The following is a 23,655-nucleotide window of genomic DNA, read 5'->3' on the forward strand; positions in this document are numbered from 1 at the left end:
CTTCCTCAGATTCGCTTGAAGAGGAAGCGATTATCAGCTTACGCCTTGGTTGGGTTTTTCTCTTCTTCAGCGGAGGAGACTGAACAGTCTGTGTAGTTTTACGCTTCTTGGGAGAAGGGCCTTTCGCTCCCTTGCCAACCTGCTTGTCTTTGCCTTTGTCATTCTTCTTTCCCCTTTGATCAGGCTTGTCAGCTTCATGGATGGACTTGAGCATCTCAGGAGTAAGCTCTCTAGGACCAGAGCGACGAAACTCCTTGTAGGTTCTAATGATCCGGCTGTCGGCAGGAACATCTCCATACATCGACTCAGGGATAGAGCCAATGAAGTGAAACTTGGATGCTTCGGAGACAATGATCTTTGTGGTATGGAAAGTACCAATCGAAGACATTGGAGAACCAGCAACAATGGGGACGTGATACTTGTCCATCACCCATTTTGTAATGAGAGTCCAAAATCGAGCATAGGAAATCTCGGAATGCCGAGATGTAGAAGACAGACTCTAAATGAGCTGTTGCCATAAGACCGACCCGTAGTCCAGGTTGATACCATTGTAGACCCCATAGAGAAGTGTAATGAACAGACGACTTGCACCGTCTGATCCAGCACTGCGTTTAGACAGCCCCTGGAACAGCACTGTAAACAACCCATTCCACTGAGGAGGCAGGCACGATTTCTTGAAGTTCGTAACCGTTGTCAGCACCTCAGTATACCCCATGTTGTAGAACATAGAGAACATGTGACCCACCAGAATTGATTCAGGATTAACCCTAGTGGAATCAGGTTCAAACCCTAAAATTGAGCAAAACCTCTGCTTGGAGATTGACGCCTTGTGATCGAGCACGTCGAAGAAGATCCTGTCGACTGCCTTGTCGTAATGAGCAGTGGCGAAAATCTGAGATAAGAACTCCATAAGAACTGCTTCAACTTTGGTGAGAGCAGGAGCAATCGGTGAGTACTTGAGGCATTCGATTATCGGGAACATAAAAGCATCATAGACCCGAGGAGTAAGATCGATGATCAAACTCTGTTGGGGACGAATCAGGAGGATGTGGGAAGTGGCATGAACTGATGATGAATCCGCCATTGTTGTGAAGAAGATGGGAGAGATGATGAACAGTAGAATACTTGAAGGTTTTCTTGCTCTCTGAAATATGGGTGTAGTAAAGAGGTAAACAATGGTTTACGTTACCTTTTATACTATGGGTAGAGGAGAGAGAAGAATCTGTCCCAAATCTTCGAGGGAAATACGAAGGGTTTTTCGGAAGTGATTGATGCGTGACAGTTGGTAGCACCGATGATTACGCAAGAGAGAGAGTGTCAGTCCCGATTCACACGCCTTCCCATCAGGCGCCGTTTTTAAACGAAACGGTTCCACTTCGCGCGCCTGGCCTTCAAGCGCCGTTTAAAAATCAAATCGATTGGACTCCCGCCTGAGTCAGCATCTTATCCTTTTAGATTAAACGTCAGCTTAAAGCAAAATTGACCACGTGGATCATTATTAACCACAACTCCCTTATAACAACAAATCCCATTTAAAAATTATGCCTTGTAACTAATGAAACCAGAATTTTGGAAAATCAAAAAGATTTTCGTGCTTAGTGTGTAAAAGAAAAAGAAATAAAGCAACACATATGAGGGATTTTGTGATGTCAGTAAAGACACGAAACAAAGGATCCCGGGCACGAATCTCTTCCTTTAAAGTCAAGAGAGACTTTAAAGTGTTTGTATGGTTTCCCGTTGAATAACGATCAGACACTTATTGAGAAGTGTTGAAAGGCTTCTTTTAATCAGGCTAATTTGGGTGGCTTTCGCTTCAATTCAGAATTCCTGATCTTGATATAAGACAGAAATCGAACGAAGTACTTGTGAGACCAATGCAGTCTGTTGAACAAGTAGGTTTGAAATAATTTAAGTGGCTAGATAAAATAGTTTATGTAAAATCTCAAAAAAAAAAATTAAAACTGGATTCCAAGGGAAGAAATGTTATAGGACTTAACAATTTCATAGGAATCACACAAAAGAAAATTAGAGATTTGACTTTCCATCCTTATTGATAAATCCGTCAATTCGTTAGTGAAAGCTTAAAGAAAAATTGATTGTTCACCATCAATGCATAGTAGGTATTGAGTTGTGGGTTTCACTTAGTACGTAGTGATACGAAGCTAAGATCATAAACACAGAAATTGAGTAACCATAAACCTCAGTGGTAATTTATGAGAGTCTTAAGGGTTGCGTTTATGAAGCGAATGAGATGGAGAAAAGTAGTGTAGATGGTGTAAAGAAACCAAATTACCTCTGTTGTTAAAATAAGGACCAAGCAGAAAACTCTTATCTCATGTGAGAAGAGAGTCAGGTAGCTCATGATTAGAATAAATATGAAAGTCTAATTGGGAAGACAAGGTTTGTATGTACCAAGTCAGTAAGGCTATTATTCAGAATCAGGTGAGGCTTTGGACACATACAACAACATGCTTCTAGGGACACTTAACTAATGAAATAATTCCCCACAAATAGCCACACAAAAATATAAGACACAAAACAAAAATTATCGAACTAATAATAAAAATAAAAATGTTTTTGGAGTTTTTGATTAAAAAAAAATAAAAAGATATTAGAATTTTTGAAAAAAAAATTGAGACACACAAAAAATTTTTGGACCTGAACCCGAGCGTTCGGTCTATTTCGGCTAAAAAAAATTTGGAACCGAACCCGAGCGTTCGGTCTATTTCGGTTGCAAAAAAAAGTTTGAAAAAGAAAAGAACTTTGAAAATAAGTGAAATGAATTTGAGAAAATGATACAAAAGGTTTACAACCAAAGAAACTACCTTAGAGTGATAAGCGAAGATCAGATGATAGGACCGAACCCGAGCGTTCGGTTCATTTCGGTATACCAGAACAAGACCCGAACCCGAGCGTTCGGTTCATTTCGGCACACATGAGACCCGAACCCGAACGTTCGGTCTATTTCGCTTCTAGCTTTTAATTTTGAGAAGTAGTCTTTGGTACGGACTCCGAATCCATCATTCCTAGCCCTTGTAGAATTTTATTGAAAGATGCTGCAGGAAGAGCTTTGGTGAAGATGTCAGCCAATTGATCAGTGGTTCGAATAAAGTGAATTTCGACGTTCCCATCTTCCACATGATCCTTAATAAAGTGATACCTCAGTGCTATATGCTTGGTCTTGGAATGTTGCACTGGGTTATGTCAGATCCTAATTGCACTTTCTGAATCGCAATATAGTGGGATCTTTTTCATATTGAGTCCATAGTCCCGGAGCTGGCTTTGGATCCAAATCACTTGAGATGTACAGGAGGCAGCTGCGATGTACTCTGCTTCGGCTGTAGACAGAGATACACATGTTTGTTTCTTTGATTGCCAGCTAACCAACTTCCCGTCTAGGAATTGGCAGCCTCCAGTGGTGCTTTTCCTGTCTAAACCACAACCTCCAAGGTCAGCATCTGAGTAGGCTTGAACGAAGAAACCTGAGTTTGATGGATGTCATAAACCGAGAGAGGTGGTTCGTTTCAGATACTGGAGTATGTTTTTCACTGCAAGCATATGTGGTTCACGAGGATTCGCCTGAAATCTAGCACAGTAACACATAAAAAACATTATATCAGGCCTGCTAGCAGTGAGGTACATCAAAGAACCAATCATCTGGTGATATAACGTAATATCGACTGCCGGTTTTTCCAAGGATGGTGTGAGCTTGGTGCCTAATGCCATTGGAACTTTAACCTTTGAGTCTCCCATCATGCCAAATTTAGCAAGAAGAGTCTTGGTGTAAGCTTCCTGGTTGATAAAGATGCCTTCGGGTCCCTGTGTAATATTTAAGCCAAGGAAAAAGTTAATCGGACCCATTGAGCTCATTTCAAATTTAGTCTCCATCAACTTTCTGAATTCAGCTGTTAAGCTAGGATTCGTTGAGCCAAAGATGATATCATCGACATAGATTTGAACAATCATAAGGTGGTTACCTTCCTTTTTACGAAAGAAGGTTGGGTCAACCGAACCTTGTTTGAATTTTGACATCGTTAAAAACTTGGTTAGCGTTTCATACCATGCCCTAGGTGCTTGTTTCAGACCGTAAACCGCCTTGTCCAGAATATAAAAGTGATTGGGGTACTTTTCATTAACAAATCCAGGAGGTTGCTCCACGTAAACTGTTTCTTCAAGTTCTCCATTCAGAAAGGCGCATTTCACGTCCATTTGGTAGACCTCAAAGTTCTTGTGTGCAGCATAGGCCAGAAATATTCGAACAGATTCCAGCCTCGCTACCGGAGCAAAAGTTTCCTCATAATCAATTCCTTCCTCCTGGCAGTATCCTTTCACCACGAGACGAGCTTTGTTTCGAATCACATTGCCTTCCTTGTCCATTTTATTTATGAATACCCATTTGAGACCAACAACTGAGGCGTCTTTAGGAGTTGGAATGAGGCGCCAAACCTTATTTCTTTCGAACTCGTTGAGTTCATCTTGCATAGCTTGAACCCAGTCAGAGTGATCAAGAGCAATATTAACTGTCTTCGGTTCAACTTTTGAGACGAAAGAATTATACATGCATAACTCTACTTTGGAGAATAGGGATGTTTGCTTTGCCTTCAGTTGAGATCGGGTCAGGACCTTTTCAGAGACATTACCCACTACCTGGGATACAGGATGATCTCTGGTCCATTTAACAAGAGGAGGGTAATTTGGATCATAGGATGGATCCAATTTAGCATTCACCATTTCTTCCAATTCAGATTGACTATCGTTGTCGGAGAGCATATCAGCATTCTCCCCCTCGACTGATGAGCTTTTCGGTGTAGCTGGACTTTCTGGTGCTACAGAACTTTCGGGTATTGATGAGCTTTCGTGTGCTGTTGAGCTTTCGGGTGGAACTGGAATAGAATCCTCCCCCTCAATTTGTGAGCTCGGTTGTTTTGAAGAAGGTGGATTCTCCCCCTCAACTGAAGCACCTTGCTCAGGAGGTTCGTTTGGAACTTGTTCTCCTTCACCCATTCATTTGGCTGCTTCTTCGACAATTTGCTTCAGATGGTCGACCTTGTTATCTGCTGACTTGGCCTCCGAGAGAGTAGCTTTCTCAGGTTCATCGAATAGTTCCACAAACTGATCGAACAAATTAGCAATCGAAGCCGTAACTTGACCAGTTTGAGTAAAAATCTCTCCAATTGCTTCTTCAGTAGCCTTTAGCTTTTTAACGTAGTTATCATCGAAAGTCACATAATATGTTTCTTCGATCTTCCTAGAGCGTTTATTTAAAACCCGGTAAGCTTTTGAAGTAAGAGAATATCCCATAAAAATTCCTTCATCAACTTTAACGTCAAACTTGTTACAATGTTCTTTGGAGTTGAAGATGAAGCATCGTGAGCCGAACACATGGAAGAATTTTACGTTCGGCTTCCTGTTATTGATGATCTCATAAGGAGTAAGAGAGAAACGCTTGTTGAGATAAGACCGGTTCTGTGTGAAACACGCTGCAGCAATAGCATCAGCCCATAAATATAACGGAAGAGAAGCGAAACTTAGCATCGTTCGGGCCGCCTCACACAAGGATCGGTTTCGTCTTTTGAAAATTCCATTCTGTTGAGGCGTATAGGGAGCTGAGAAGTTGTAACTGGTTCCTTTTTCTGCCAAAAAGTCTTCAAATTCTTTGTTCTTGAACTCCAGTCCATTATCGCTCCTGATGTTGCGAACGACTTTTCTCAGTTTCACTTCAACTTGCTTAATAAACATCTTTAGCTTAGGAGTAGCCTCAAATTTGTGCTTCAGGAAGAATACCCATGTAAAACGTGAGAAATCATCAACAATAACAAGAATATACTTGCTACCGCCAATGCTTTCGATAGATGATGGACCACCCAAGTCAATGTGAAGCAACTCAAGTGGTTCAACAACTTTTGTGTTTATAATGGATGGGTGACTTTGACGACTTTGCTTCCCCATCTCACACGCAGCACAAAAATGTTCTCGATCAAACTTGACCAATGGGAGACCCCAAACATGACCTCCTGTGACAAGCTTGTTGATGTCCTTGAAGTTGAGATGTGAGAGCCTTCGGTGCCACAACCAGCTTTCGTCAGAATGAGCTTTGGATAATAGGCATATAGCTGGATTTCCTTTGATTGGTTTAAGATTGAGAGGAAACATTTCGCCTTTGCGTTCTGATTTGAGAATTACCCTTTTTGATTTCTTCTCTATGATTTCTGAACCTTCATCATCAAATGAAACTTTGAGACCGGTGCCTCCTACCAGTTGAGACACACTGACGAGATTATGCTGTAGACCTTCAACATATGCCACCTTTCTTATTGTGAAGTCTCCATTGGTTATCATCCCATAACCCTTTATTGTTCCATAGGAGTTGTTGCCGAATTTGACATTCCCACCATTCTGAAGAGATCGAAACTCCCTTAGCTCCTCCTTCCTCCCTGTCATGTGACGTGACAGCCATTGTCAATGTACCATTCTTCGTCGAACTGCTCGTCACTTATAACCTGCAAAAATTAAGCAGATTTAGGAACCCAAAGTTTCTTGGGTCCACGTGAGCCTTTCACAGGAACAGGAATAGTAAGAGAAACATCAATAAGATATGTTCTTTTTATTAATGTTGTTTCATCTTTTCTTTTAATGGTAAACACTTTTGATTTTGTTAGGATTAGCAACAGTGGGTTTGGTTTCAGGTTTTGGTGTTTGAGCTTTAGACTGCTTTTGGTCTTCCTGGACAAAGGAAATCTTCGATTTTCCTTTCAGGTTCGTTGATGATTTAGAATTTTGAGCAGGAACAGAATTAGGTTTAGAAGAGGATCGAGAATGAGAAGAATGTGAACGAGAGAATTTGGACTTGGAGTCTTTCCTGAATTGAGGTTCTAAGTGACCCGTTTGTTTATGATCATCAGTGGGACCAAACCTGGATCTTCGGTAGCTATTGCTTTCGGGACCAAACTTGTCCTTTCGGTTGTCGTTGTTCTCTGAACCGAACCTGTCCTTTCGGTTGCTTATGCTCTCTGAACCGAACCTGTCCTTTCGGTTCCGTTCCTCATGCGGCCTGAAATCCTTTTTCTCTTGTTTTGAATTCTTATCGTGATAGGAGAAATGGGCTTTTTGAGATCGCCAAAACTGCTTTCGCTCTGAGAGGTTCTTTTTGTATCTCAGATTCCTCTGCTGCTTTTGATCTTTCACTTGTTTTGGCTGTTTGTGGATGTTAGCCTTTTGCTTCTGCTTCTTGTCAGCCGGTTCATTTTTCACAAATGATGTTTCGCTTGTGGAAGTGACTTCTTCTATAGGAACTTCTTTTGTACCACGAGTTCTTGGCATGTCGAAGTTGTCAGGCTTGTTCAGTGGCTTTGGTACATATCTGCCTTTGGTTTTCCAGGACGTCCGCTCTGACAGACCAACAGTTTCGTTGGCATTATCTATAGGCGCAGACAAGAAAAACTCATCACAGCCATCTGCGTTATCTTCATTCACTATGGCAGTGAGTTCGGCTGTTTGATGCTCGGTTACTCCTGTGACCTTGTACACCTGATTTGGTGTTGTTCTCACCTTTTGGTACACAACAGCCTTTTCTTCAAGAATCGGGGACTTATTTTGGGACAAACGAGCGAACTCCACAGAATTTTCAGAAATAAGATTTTTGTGGTTTTCGGGTTCGCTCTTGACAAACTCAGAACAGTCGACTACATCCTCTACAGAAATTTCACTCATATCATCGTCCTCATTAAGTTTAGATGCGTTTTCAACATCAATTTTATTTTCTGAAATCAAATTGGCACTCAACGAGTCAAATTTTTGTATAGTTTCAGTCCTTAGTTTCAGCTTATCGTTTTCATCCAAAAGGTTTTTCAGCATGTCCTTATGATCCTTGGACTTTATGAAAGATTCTATTTTGTCCAGACCATACATGTAAGTAGGATTCACATCATCAGACGATACAACACTTTCGCAGTTATATGCTTCAGCATCGATTTCATCCTCCTTAAACTCAAGGAAGGGTAAAATCATGCGATGTATTTTCTGCCCTATTTCACAATTCAGATGTAGTTGAGTGATGTTAGCATAAAGTCGTTTAGCAATCAAACAAAAAACATTTCTCTGTTTTAAAAGTTTTAAATTGTCTCTTTGTAAATAAATGTTTTCATCCTTAGACTTTAGCAGCTCCGACTCTTTTTGCTCTATCCACATCCTTCGCTCCTCACTCTTGGAAGACACCCTGCTTATTTGGTCAGTTAGGTTAGAATTGGTGACCCGTGTTTGAGTTAAACAACTATCCAGATTTGAGATTCTTGAATTTAAGCTATTTAATTATTTTTCATATGATTTCTGTGGGAATTTGAATGAAATAAAGAGAGATTGTACCTTCTTGATCAATTCATCAAGCTCATTGATCTGCACACTGAGAGGTTTTGCTGTGAAGCATAAGTCCTCTCGCTCCTTGGTGTCCTCGTTTCCACCATCAGTATTGTATCCCCTTATGTGAGACACATCAGTCACCACAAAACACTTTCCACTGCTTTCGTCACCTCTTGCAACATATGCCTTTCCATGTGAAGGCTTTCTCACTTCATCATCCTCTGAGTCGGTTGACCATACCTGCACGCCACCGAACTCGTCATCCTCTGCCGAACCCTGTACAATAAGAGCATTCATAGAAGGGTTAGTAGCAGCTTTCTTCCTCTTGATCTCTTCCAGCTTTTTCATCAAGACAGCCTCTTCATCTTTTTCCTCATCTTTCTCTGCCATTTTCTTCAGAACACAATCTTTAGCATAATGGTTCTTTCTTCCACAGTAATAGCAGCTAACGCCAGAATCTCCTTCAACTTTCACCTCTTTCTTTGTTTCCTCTGTCTTCGGCTCCTCCCTTACCTTTTCAGAACTATAGCTTCCCTGCCAATTTCTGTTTTTATTGGTAGGAAACCTCTTCTTGATGAACCTTTTGGGATTGGATACCATCATAGCTTAATCTTCTGACGTAAGATCATAGTCCTCTAGGTTCAGATCTTCGTCTTCCACTGCATTCTTGACTTTTGATAGGAGGGCCAAGGACCCCAAACTTGAGACCACATTCTTTTCTTGCATGACAATCTTTTCTTGGGATTTCAGAATTCCCACCAGCTTTGCCAATGAATATGACTTGAACTGCTCATGAGCTTTAACTGTAGAAACGACAGCTCTCCATTCAGATCTTAGGCCATTCAAAAAGGTGACCTTCTGTTCAATCAGCTTCCTTTCGATGTCATGTTTGATCATCTTGCTAAGAAGATGATTGAAGCGATCAAACGTCTGTGTGACGATATCATCAGAATTTTTCTTGAATTCTCCAAACTCAGACAAAAGCAACGTCTGAATAGAGTGCTCTAAATCTTCATCTGTGGAATACAGCTCTCGCAACCTATCCCAGATTTCTTTAGTGGTACTGCAGGAACTCACCAACCTAAACGTGTCAGATTGAAGAGCGAATCGGATCAGTCTCAATGCTTTGATGTTGCACTGAAACTTCTCATTTTCGTCTTGAGCAACGTCTTTAACATCTTTTAACAGATCATTATATTCTTTCTGATTTTTAATGATCTTGGATGTTCCTGAGTGAGCAAATGGTCCAGACACAATGGCTTCCCAAATAAGATACCAATTATCTTCAGATCCGATGGCATAGTCTTCAAAGTGATGAGCCCAAACTTCGTAATCCTGGGTGTATAGAATAGGAATCTTAGTCGTTGATCCAATGCTGTTTGAGATGTTGATAGGATTAGACTGAGAATCATCCATGCTTGATCATTTAACCTGTTTGAAAGATCAGACTTGTAATATGTAATATTAGGGCAAACGAATAAATAAAGAGATACGTCAATTATGGAGTGACGGCTCAATAAATATCAGTTAATGCGGAATAACCCTAATCGCTTCTTTCACAGAAGAGATGTGTATGAATTACACAGCCTCCTGCTCTGATACCAATTGATGAGTTAGAAAACTCTTTGATCGATTAGATCTTTGTAACAGGTAAATAAATAAAACAGAAACAGTAATGTAAAAAAACACAAGTATGGATCTGAATGTGTCGAATGATTTGATTAACTCAATGCTCAGCAGAGCTCGATGAAGATCTTCCGCTGTAGAGGATTCTAGGGTTACAAAAGATAAGAACTTGTACGCTATAAAATCTCTATCAATCTTACGTTAAGAATGCATGCAAGCATCTATATATAATAAACCCTAAACAAAACTCACGGATGGACAGGCCCATACCGGAGATAAAACTTGGACTAGCTAACGAGCCCAAAAGACGCAACACTTAAACTGGACCTAACAATATCGATACCTGTGATACAATTAAACTGAGTGGGTCAGGCTTGGGAGCCTGGTGAGCATATAGGGTTTTCAACCCACAATAATATAATTATTATATTCAATCATCAAACAATCAACCCAATTACCCATCCCCATTATCTTCTTTTAATCTTCCCTAAAGATATTATCCTAAGGGTCATCTCCTATATCATATTTACCGCTCATCTCCTTACATCTTATATCCTTATATGCTTGTTCCTAAGAACTTTTCGTAAGGATCATCGCCTGTATCATATAGACAATGCTAATTCGGGGATCACTCCCTCAATATATGTCTAGTAAGGGTTAGGGTATCATCGCATGATTTCACAGCCACAACATCGCCTGGACTCGTAAATCATAAAAAGGGTTAGACTATCATCACATGAATACACAGCCACAACATCGCCTGGACTCATAATTTATAATAAGGGATAGACTATCATCGCATGAATACGTAGCAACAACATCGCCTGGACTCGTAATTCATCACCTAATTATCATCACCATTATATCCTCACCTTTCTCTTATCACATTCTTTCAACACACATCAACTATTTCATCTACCCATGTTCTACCCAACATATTTGTAGATATAAATTACATATACAACTTATTTAAAAACTCGTATAAAACATTCATTCAACATCCATCTCAAGTAAACAAACAATGTATAAACACATAGCATGTATTTCATAGCAAATACTTTATATCTATGTGTAAGATGAAAGTCACTATACACTCACACATATAAACAACTTTATATTATACACATAACACGTATTTCATATAAGATACTTCATAATTATGCGTTAGAAGAAAGTAACTACACACTCACTTGATTAGAAGATGATCGGACAGCACTACAGCTTGTAGAAGCAGTATTCTTCGGCAGATCTGGAAGATCTTCACAAAAACCGGACTCCTCGCGGGCATAGCTTCTGCTCAGGAATCTTACTTCTCGGGATCTTCGGGACCTCGGGACTTGCTTCGGGGCTCGGGAATGATATCGGGGCTTCGGGATAATTGTTGCACGAAAAACGATGCAAAAACGCGAGAAAAAGGGAAGAAATGAGCAAACTACTCGGCTGCCCTCGACACCCTTTTATAGGGGCTGGAAGGTCAAATTACGCTGGGCGTAACTTGAGATTACGCTGGGCGTAATGACGATAAGATTGCTGACTCCCCCATTCGGATAATATATATATATATATATATATATATATATATATATATATATATATATATATATATATATATATAAAATATCGAAAATATTTAATAAACTTCAAAAATTCATATCTTCCTCATACGAACTCCGTTTTCGACGTCCTTTATATCCACGCGTAGGTGAGACTATGACCTACAACTTTCGTTTAGACTCCGTCGGCTAATTTTGAATTTATTTTTATTATTTATTTTTAGTAGGCCGGGACAGGAAAACTCCGTTATAAAATCATAACTTCTTCATCCGGCGTCCGTTTTTGCCTATCTTTTTATCGTTTTACTACAATTAATGAGATCTTCGATTCCCATTTAGATTGTTTTGACTAAAAACCGCTCGGTCTCAAATCGAGTATTCGGGCTGCATACCGCTAAGTCGAAACTTCGAAAAATCATAACTTCCTCATACGAAGTCAGATTTGGGCGTTCTTTTTATTCACAAATGATGTTTCGCTTGTGGAAGTGACTTCTTCTATAGGAACTTCTTTTGTACCACGAGTTCTTGGCATGTCGAAGTTGTCAGGCTTGTTCAGTGGCTTTGGTACATATCTGCCTTTGGTTTTCCAGGACGTCCGCTCTGACAGACCAACAGTTTCGTTGGCATTATCTATAGGCGCAGACAAGAAAAACTCATCACAGCCATCTGCGTTATCTTCATTCACTATGGCAGTGAGTTCGGCTGTTTGATGCTCGGTTACTCCTGTGACCTTGTACACCTGATTTGGTGTTGTTCTCACCTTTTGGTACACAACAGCCTTTTCTTCAAGAATCGGGGACTTATTTTGGGACAAACGAGCGAACTCCACAGAATTTTCAGAAATAAGATTTTTGTGGTTTTCGGGTTCGCTCTTGACAAACTCAGAACAGTCGACTACATCCTCTACAGAAATTTCACTCATATCATCGTCCTCATTAAGTTTAGATGCGTTTTCAACATCAATTTTATTTTCTGAAATCAAATTGGCACTCAACGAGTCAAATTTTTGTATAGTTTCAGTCCTTAGTTTCAGCTTATCGTTTTCATCCAAAAGGTTTTTCAGCATGTCCTTATGATCCTTGGACTTTATGAAAGATTCTATTTTGTCCAGACCATACATGTAAGTAGGATTCACATCATCAGACGATACAACACTTTCGCAGTTATATGCTTCAGCATCGATTTCATCCTCCTTAAACTCAAGGAAGGGTAAAATCATGCGATGTATTTTCTGCCCTATTTCACAATTCAGATGTAGTTGAGTGATGTTAGCATAAAGTCGTTTAGCAATCAAACAAAAAACATTTCTCTGTTTTAAAAGTTTTAAATTGTCTCTTTGTAAATAAATGTTTTCATCCTTAGACTTTAGCAGCTCCGACTCTTTTTGCTCTATCCACATCCTTCGCTCCTCACTCTTGGAAGACACCCTGCTTATTTGGTCAGTTAGGTTAGAATTGGTGACCCGTGTTTGAGTTAAACAACTATCCAGATTTGAGATTCTTGAATTTAAGCTATTTAATTATTTTTCATATGATTTCTGTGGGAATTTGAATGAAATAAAGAGAGATTGTACCTTCTTGATCAATTCATCAAGCTCATTGATCTGCACACTGAGAGGTTTTGCTGTGAAGCATAAGTCCTCTCGCTCCTTGGTGTCCTCGTTTCCACCATCAGTATTGTATCCCCTTATGTGAGACACATCAGTCACCACAAAACACTTTCCACTGCTTTCGTTACCTCTTGCAACATATGCCTTTCCATGTGAAGGCTTTCTCACTTCATCATCCTCTGAGTCGGTTGACCATACCTGCACGCCACCGAACTCGTCATCCTCTGCCGAACCCTGTACAATAAGAGCATTCATAGAAGGGTTAGTAGCAGCTTTCTTCCTCTTGATCTCTTCCAGCTTTTTCATCAAGACAGCCTCTTCATCTTTTTCCTCATCTTTCTCTGCCATTTTCTTCAGAACACAATCTTTAGCATAATGGTTCTTTCTTCCACAGTAATAGCAGCTAACGCCAGAATCTCCTTCAACTTTCACCTCTTTCTTTGTTTCCTCTGTCTTCGGCTCCTCCCTTACCTTTTCAGAACTATAGCTTCCCTGCCAATTTCTGTTTTTATTGGTAGGAAACCTCTTCTTGATGAACCTTTTGGGATTGGATACCATCATAGCTTAATCTTCTGACGTAAGATCATAGTCCTCTAGGTTCAGATCTTCGTCTTCCACTGCATTCTTGACTTTTGATAGGAGGGCCAAGGACCCCAAACTTGAGACCACATTCTTTTCTTGCATGACAATCTTTTCTTGGGATTTCAGAATTCCCACCAGCTTTGCCAATGAATATGACTTGAACTGCTCATGAGCTTTAACTGTAGAAACGACAGCTCTCCATTCAGATCTTAGGCCATTCAAAAAGGTGACCTTCTGTTCAATCAGCTTCCTTTCGATGTCATGTTTGATCATCTTGCTAAGAAGATGATTGAAGCGATCAAACGTCTGTGTGACGATATCATCAGAATTTTTCTTGAATTCTCCAAACTCAGACAAAAGCAACGTCTGAATAGAGTGCTCTAAATCTTCATCTGTGGAATACAGCTCTCGCAACCTATCCCAGATTTCTTTAGTGGTACTGCAGGAACTCACCAACCTAAACGTGTCAGATTGAAGAGCGAATCGGATCAGTCTCAATGCTTTGATGTTGCACTGAAACTTCTCATTTTCGTCTTGAGCAACGTCTTTAACATCTTTTAACAGATCATTATATTCTTTCTGATTTTTAATGATCTTGGATGTTCCTGAGTGAGCAAATGGTCCAGACACAATGGCTTCCCAAATAAGATACCAATTATCTTCAGATCCGATGGCATAGTCTTCAAAGTGATGAGCCCAAACTTCGTAATCCTGGGTGTATAGAATAGGAATCTTAGTCGTTGATCCAATGCTGTTTGAGATGTTGATAGGATTAGACTGAGAATCATCCATGCTTGATCATTTAACCTGTTTGAAAGATCAGACTTGTAATATGTAATATTAGGGCAAACGAATAAATAAAGAGATACGTCAATTATGGAGTGACGGCTCAATAAATATCAGTTAATGCGGAATAACCCTAATCGCTTCTTTCACAGAAGAGATGTGTATGAATTACACAGCCTCCTGCTCTGATACCAATTGATGAGTTAGAAAACTCTTTGATCGATTAGATCTTTGTAACAGGTAAATAAATAAAACAGAAACAGTAATGTAAAAAAACACAAGTATGGATCTGAATGTGTCGAATGATTTGATTAACTCAATGCTCAGCAGAGCTCGATGAAGATCTTCCGCTGTAGAGGATTCTAGGGTTACAAAAGATAAGAACTTGTACGCTATAAAATCTCTATCAATCTTACGTTAAGAATGCATGCAAGCATCTATATATAATAAACCCTAAACAAAACTCACGGATGGACAGGCCCATACCGGAGATAAAACTTGGACTAGCTAACGAGCCCAAAAGACGCAACACTTAAACTGGACCTAACAATATCGATACCTGTGATACAATTAAACTGAGTGGGTCAGGCTTGGGAGCCTGGTGAGCATATAGGGTTTTCAACCCACAATAATATAATTATTATATTCAATCATCAAACAATCAACCCAATTACCCATCCCCATTATCTTCTTTTAATCTTCCCTAAAGATATTATCCTAAGGGTCATCTCCTATATCATATTTACCGCTCATCTCCTTACATCTTATATCCTTATATGCTTGTTCCTAAGAACTTTTCGTAAGGATCATCGCCTGTATCATATAGACAATGCTAATTCGGGGATCACTCCCTCAATATATGTCTAGTAAGGGTTAGGGTATCATCGCATGATTTCACAGCCACAACATCGCCTGGACTCGTAAATCATAAAAAGGGTTAGACTATCATCACATGAATACACAGCCACAACATCGCCTGGACTCATAATTTATAATAAGGGATAGACTATCATCGCATGAATACGTAGCAACAACATCGCCTGGACTCGTAATTCATCACCTAATTATCATCACCATTATATCCTCACCTTTCTCTTATCACATTCTTTCAACACACATCAACTATTTCATCTACCCATGTTCTACCCAACATATTTGTAGATATAAATTACATATACAACTTATTTAAAAACTCGTATAAAACATTCATTCAACATCCATCTCAAGTAAACAAACAATGTATAAACACATAGCATGTATTTCATAGCAAATACTTTATATCTATGTGTAAGATGAAAGTCACTATACACTCACACATATAAACAACTTTATATTATACACATAACACGTATTTCATATAAGATACTTCATAATTATGCGTTAGAAGAAAGTAACTACACACTCACTTGATTAGAAGATGATCGGACAGCACTACAGCTTGTAGAAGCAGTATTCTTCGGCAGATCTGGAAGATCTTCACAAAAACCGGACTCCTCGCGGGCATAGCTTCTGCTCAGGAATCTTACTTCTCGGGATCTTCGGGACCTCGGGACTTGCTTCGGGGCTCGGGAATGATATCGGGGCTTCGGGATAATTGTTGCACGAAAAACGATGCAAAAACGCGAGAAAAAGGGAAGAAATGAGCAAACTACTCGGCTGCCCTCGACACCCTTTTATAGGGGCTGGAAGGTCAAATTACGCTGGGCGTAACTTGAGATTACGCTGGGCGTAATGACGATAAGATTGCTGACTCCCCCATTCGGATAATATATATATATATATATATATATATATATATATATATATATATATATATATATATATATATATATATATATATATATATAAATAAAATATCGAAAATATTTAATAAACTTCAAAAATTCATATCTTCCTCATACGAACTCCGTTTTCGACGTCCTTTATATCCACGCGTAGGTGAGACTATGACCTACAACTTTCGTTTAGACTCCGTCGGCTAATTTTGAATTTATTTTTATTATTTATTTTTAGTAGGCCGGGACAGGAAAACTCCGTTATAAAATCATAACTTCTTCATCCGACGTCCGTTTTTGCCTATCTTTTTATCGTTTTACTACAATTAATGAGATCTTCGATTCCCATTTAGATTGTTTTGACTAAAAACCGCTCGGTCTCAAATCGAGTATTCAGGCTGCATACCGCTAAGTCGAAACTTCGAAAAATCATAACTTCCTCATACGAAGTCAGATTTGGGCGTTCTTTTTATTCACGCTCACGGTTTAACGTATTTTGCGACTCTCATTTAGATTGATAAGGCTAAATATCGCTCTAACGTAAATTCACTTTTTATGTCGCGCTGTGTCGTGCCGGTTCTGTCGCGAAACTTCGACAGGTCATAACTTCTTCATTATAACTCGGATTTCGACGTTCTTTATATGTATGGAATCCTTGTAACATATACTACAACTTAGTTAAGAATATTCATTCTAAATAATCTTTCATCAAAAATTCATTTTTGACGCCTATCGTCTCTAAATTGACTAGCCCTGATCTACGGGCGTTACAGTCAGCAATCCACAAGGTTAAAGAAACCGAATTGTCATCATTCTTTATCCCTTTCAACCTGAACTCGTTTTGCTGATGAATCCTCTTGAATTCAAAAACTCCATTTTTGGTGTTTAAACATACAGATTGATCAATCTCCATGAAATTCAATCTCCATGAAATTCAACGATCTTGGTGTTGCCTCTTTTAGAAAAGGATCTTCTAAAGGCTTTCCAGCAGATGCTCTTTCAGTTGCTGGAACCAGACATTTTTCTATGAATGCCTTTAGTTCATAATCACCCACTTTGCTAAGAGAACCCGGTTTAATCCCCTGTAGTTTTTTTTAACAAACAATCATTTAACTTATTTGATTCCATTAATAAAGCTACCATTTCCAAAACATACTGAGGTTACTTTCTTATAGATTTGAGCTGGATTTTTGCATTCGCTATAAGGATACTCAAATGTCACCATTTCCAACAAACACATCCCAAAAGAATATATGTCAACAAGTTCATTGTATTCCTCTTCATAAAGCTCCGGTGCCATGAATTCAGGTGTTCCTAGTGAAAAAATCAACAACATTAAATTCATACTACACTTGAAGAACATGTTTTGTTTTTAGTTAGTCTTACCAATAACACTCTTGGCAGTTGGTTGCTGCATGACAGTTGCCAATCCAAGATCACCAATCTTGATTTCTCCATTGTTCCCATTCAAAAATATGTTGTCACATTTCAAATCCCTGTTAATCACAGGTGGATTTTGACTGTGAAGGTAGTGAAGACCATTTAGAATTTGTCTTGCCCACTTCTTGATCGCTTTCAAATCAACCGTTTTATGTTTCTTTCGATATCTAACAAATGCAAATTAAGAGTCGAGTAAAATATATCATTTATATATATATATATATATATATATATATATATATATATATATGATATCAAATCTATTATTTCTTACTGTCTAAGGCTTCCGGATGTGAAGAGCTCAGTTATCATATTTACATTTTTCTTCTTATGATCAACCCACGAATCAAAGAACTTGATGATGTTATTGTGTTTTAATGATCTAGGAAGATGAACTTCTAAATATATTTTTTCCAAGTTTTATGGTGACTGCATCACAGCATCAATCCTCATATGATTCGAGGACCTCCAGTTTCAAAAGTTAAACCATCAGTCGGTATAAGTTAACTACAAAAGTGAAAAGACAAAACTAACCTTCTGCAAGTTAAAAATAAATAGGAATGATAATACCTTACATGGATTTCCTTGATTATCAAAAGCTTTTGAAACTGGAGGTCCTCGAACCTCAACTTCATTTGCCACTTGCTTAGAGCATAGATTCTCAACACTAATCTACAAGTTAAGTTATTGTATTAACTAATTAAAAAAAATGATTCTAAAACTAAAATCTTTTTATAAAAGGAAAACAAACAAAATAATAAAAGGAAACCATACCACAAGTCTCCTGGGGGTGCCAAATACCCCCAAATACAGAAATTTCACCATGAGTCAACCTTTTTTTCCAAGTAATTGGACAATTAGATCTTTGAGCTGAAACAAATAGATAATAAAACAATAATTTGAAATGAATAGTCAAGTAAAAGTAAAAAAAAAGGCATTTTATATTACAATAAACACTTGAAGACTATAATAGTCAAGAATTAGACTTTTAAAAGAGTTGTTGCTACCCAATTTTGTCTGATCTACCTTGTGAAGGTTGAATCAAAGCTTCACCAACAAGGGATAAACCCAAATCAGCAAACCCATGGTTCTCTTGCCTTGCAATTTCAGTTTTCTTACGTGTTTCACAACCATTTTCTGAAATGTAACATTAATTAATTGAAATGACAACACAACAAATCCATGTCTGTCACTAAAGACTTAGTGTATATATATGCCTAATCTTGTAGTGACCAAGAATGTGAACTTCTAACAATTCTAAAATATCTTTTTAACTAAGATAAATACTTAAAAAAAAACTCATCAACACAATACACAATTTGAGGTTGGTACAAATAAAGCATATAGCTCCTATTTTGGATGCTCTTTGTGATAAATGTTCAAAAAATGACTTTAACCCTAAAAATAGTGCTTATAATTTAATGCTGTTTGACAAACTTCATTGTTTGATCAAGTTTCTAAACACAAACTCATCCTGAGACTTAGATATGTATTTTCTGGAACCAACCCATTAGAGAATTAGAAACATTACTTCCATATAAAAAGAGGCTCAACAAATATACCTGAGAGAAGTTGGAAGAGAGCATATTAGTAATCATTTCTTCAATCCTGTTTTCTTCTTGTTGCTGGACATTAAAAAAGTTTATTGCTAGGCTCTTCAAAATCAAACATATCAGGTAAATAAAGAATCCTAGTTTAGTTATAAATAATGCAATAATGAAGTAACATACCCAAGTTGTCACACCCCAAAACCAAGAACGGCGGAAACGTTCTAGGGCGGAGGACGTCATGTACAATATTATAACAATGAAAAGTAGTAAACAAGCAACAACATCATCCATTGCATTAATAATATAATTATTATACAAGTGTGTTCTGTCAAATTTTGATAAACACTAAAGCATAAATCAAAATGAAAGATGAGTCTTGAACGAGCTCCATCTTCCCTAATCCTTGCATCGGTACCTGTCAATGATGACCTGAGGATACAAGTAATTTTGAAAGCGAGTATCAGCTTTGAAGCTGGTGAGATCATAAGTATTTTAGTGTCTTAATTTGTATGTAAGAATTTGTATGTATATGAATTGTAAGTATTGAAAATGTATATGAACTGTAAGTATTGAAAATGTATATGAACTGTAAGTATAGCAATGTTTTGTAAATCAACTGTAAATGTTTGAAAAATCCTAGAAATCCCTATGATTCCTACTATTATATAAGAGTGTCTTCTACCAAGACCTAACTGCTCTGAATGTAGTCTTCTACCAAGACCTAACTGCTCTGAATGTTCGTTTCTTGTAAAATTGTGTAATTTTCCAAGTGTAACTATCATTAACAAAATATAGTTTTTAAATTTAATGTCTAAGTGAAAAGATCACTAAATATATGTAAGGGAAAATTAATGTAGTACTGTAGTGTAGTGCTATAAGAACTGCTGTTGTACTAACTACCTTAAACCGAATTTATATTAAGGCATCATGTGATTAATTGTACCATACAATCGACTGGTAACAACGACAAAGGTATGGTCGTAAAAAGAAATGACGTTTGGCACCCGCAGACCTGCAGGTCCGGCTGCAGCTAGCAGCAAGGTGTAGGATAGTCAATCCAGTATAGATCTATACGCAAACTCACGCTCTCCCTTCAAGAGACTCTGGCTACAACACGGGCCATGACATTTAAGTCATGCTCCGATTCAGATCACAATGGTTAATGTATTCATGTGTATGTAATGTAATGAACTGTTCTAGCTGTAATGTATGTGCTCTCTATCTAGCAAGTATAGTAATGTTCTGTAATGTTCTAGCTGTAATGTATGTGCTCTCTATCTAGCAAGTATAGTAATGTACTATAATGTTCTAGCAGTAATGTATGTGCTCTCTATCTAGCAAGTATTGACTCATGAATGAACTGACTCATTGTATGATATCGCATTCTAGTAATAGTTCTAGTATCTTCCTAAACTACCCATATGGTAGTTTACTAGTAATCTAACTGGTACGTATGGACATGGTTGTATACCCTTGCTACCCAAGGGCATTGGATGAACCGGAAGGACCTTTATGACTATATATGTACACATGATATATAACTAATATTTAAACGACCTTCGGACGGGTACCCGATATCCCACCAGACCACATCCAAATCGAGGAAAAGGAAACAGGGTGGATAGCCTTCCCAAGTCTTTTAAATATTTCTTATATAACCATACATATAGAGGCATGAAATTTATAATATAGAAGCATAAAATAAGTTTTGTAAGACCTTTGAACATAATTATTATCTAAGAAAAGATCGACTTGATGTCAATCTATAAAACGGTTTGAAGGCATGGGTTTGATAAAACAGTTTAGTATAAAGAAACATTTGTTTGAAACACAATTGTAAATAAGTTTGAAATGAAACATACAGAGTAAAAGGTAAAGTGTAATAAGGAGTTTTAAACACATAAAGTGTTTACGAAAAACATTTGAAGGAAACTGTTTGGTAAAACGGCTAATGAGTAGCCAATCATTTGAATGTTGTTTATTAATCACAAGTGATTGATATAATAACTAGCATGTTTCTACTTGTATCCCCCCCATAAAACATTTAAAAATAGTTAAAACATTGATTAAGGGGTATGAACTCACCTGTTGTGGGTGATACGGATGAACTGAAGAGGTAGGACTGCTAGGTGTCAAGTGAAGACTTTAGACACACACAATGTTCCTAATTACATATGAAGACATATGTATATAAAAGTTTAGTGATTATAACACTAATTAAACATGTATAAATATCCTATTACAACTTAAGTGGTGAAGAGCCTCTAGTCTTAAACAAGTGTTTGGGTGGGTTTAAGGCCTTAAAATGGCCTTGCTTGATGTTCACGGCCCTGGGAACACTCCCCCATGAGTTTACGACCGTAAACTCATGGTAAGGAGTACCATTTGATGCTTTGAGGTTCCTAACACTTCAAGGATATGATCTATGTTGGGTTCTAGTCATAAGGAAGGAGTTAGGGTGTCATTTGTCCCAGTTATAGGGTTTACGGCGCAAGAACTTGTCTTGGCCGTAAACTCCTTTATCCTTGTGATTCCTTATGTTTTCTAGGCTATAAAAACTTTAGGGTACATGTCTAAATTAGTCTCTTGGATTAAGGAAGGTTTTTAAGGCATTTTGGCACATAAAAATGGAGTTCACGGCCCAAGAACTTCCTTGGCCGTGAACTCACTTCTTGCCTTTGTTTCTAATTGATTTGTGGTCTAAAACATGTAATGGAGGCTTCTAGTTTAAGTTCCAAGGCTTTGAGGGACATTGGGCACTCTTTTGGCCCTTAAAAAGGAGTTTACTCTCCAAGTGTTCTTGGGCGGTAAACTCCCAAATCTTGGGGTTTTGATCCGATTTTGATGTTATTGAACACAATCTAAGCTATATAATACAACTAGATAGAAGTACTCACGATTTGGGATAAAAACCCGAAGATCCGTGGGAGAGAATTCGGCTTTTCTCAAGTTGGAAATGTAACTAATGAATGAATATGGCTCAGATTTCTATATATATTCCTGGGATTTTTGGCAGAAAATATTTTTATTCCCGGAATAAACTCTAATATCCTAGAGTACTGGAATAACAGTGTTGCACAAAACCCTAGTGCATCCGCTATCCTGATATCTCCTTAAGTGCTAATCCTGAAATACTCAAACTTATATCCAAAGTCTGGAATTTCACTGAAACTGTTCTAACTTCTATTGGCTTGATATGGTTTGTTCAGAATGGAAATTTCGGGTTGTCACACAAGTGTATGAAGACTTCAGAAACTTCATGATGCCAATTCTGAATCTGGTAACGAACACTTTCACCAATGTGTCTGCATCCCTGTAAAAGTTTTGAATTTTGTATCAAAGTCAGACCAAAGTATACTACAACAAACAGGTTAGATTATCTAGTTAGTCAACTTGCCTCCATTCCTTTGACTTGTAACAATGTCTTTCTGATTGGTTCCAAATGATGAGATGGTATTGCAGCATCCACCAGCTCCAAGATATTGGACAAACAATTCGATTCTTATAAATACTACTAGTAATATAGTTTCCAATTTTATTTTATATCCAAGAGTAAAAATTACCTCTGGTAACCAGTTTCGAGTCCAGCCCTTGTAAAGATTCGTCTAAAACCCTAACAATTCTTTTCTCCATTTAACTCACTTTATCAAGATTTCAAGAAGAGGCAGGCAGAAATATGACTAAAATTACAACATTGGCTATCTATGGAGGGTGAAGGATTAACAAGAAACTCGACTAAATCTTCAAAAGCTTCCAAGTTTTGTATAAAATTAATGAGTGAAACTTGGAGATGCCGAATTTTGATAGCTCTGTTCCAGAGGATTAAGAGATATACAAGACAGAGAAAGCCCTAAAAGAAATTGTAGAAGATTTCAATTCAATATTGATATGGCGATGTTGGGATGAGAGAGGATAAAAGAGAGCACAATCGAGATTTATATAGGTAAATGGAAATAATCTCACTAGAACATCGGGAATTACTCTAACTTTACCATTCACATTGTCGGTTCCTATTTCAACCTGCTTCAGAAGGTGGTCATGGACTTACGAATAGCGATGAGTGGTTGTCGTGTGGCTGCAGATGTAATGGTGGTAAAGGGGGATTAATGTAGAACATATGAGAAATCTGTTGGAGAATTGGATGGAACTGAATTCGAATCCATAATCGCCAAAATGAATGAGTCTTTCAGTAGATGGTGATGAAGAAGAAGACCAATCAGAAGGATCGATGAAAGAAACAACACCTAGGTAGAAGGATGACTGGAAAAAGGTGTGCGGGCATCTTCATGTTTCTTCTCTTTTCGTCTCTGTCTTAGAGGGAGACTAGGGCTTGAAATTTCTTGATCTTAGTGTGACACTAGAGCAGAGATCTGATGAGA

At 38.1% G+C, this 23,655-nt stretch overlaps 1 pseudogene; it reads right to left on the reverse strand.

Annotated features, from left to right (window-relative positions):
• The window catches only part of LOC111893523 (serine/threonine-protein kinase WNK8-like), a 30,868-nt pseudogene extending 12,707 nt beyond the window's left edge, over positions 1-18,161 (reverse strand).
• Positions 18,162-23,655: the final 5,494 nt, after the last annotated feature.

Source organism: Lactuca sativa, chromosome 1, assembly GCF_002870075.4.
Source record: "Lactuca sativa cultivar Salinas chromosome 1, Lsat_Salinas_v11, whole genome shotgun sequence".
Taxonomy (NCBI): Eukaryota; Viridiplantae; Streptophyta; class Magnoliopsida; order Asterales; family Asteraceae; genus Lactuca; species Lactuca sativa.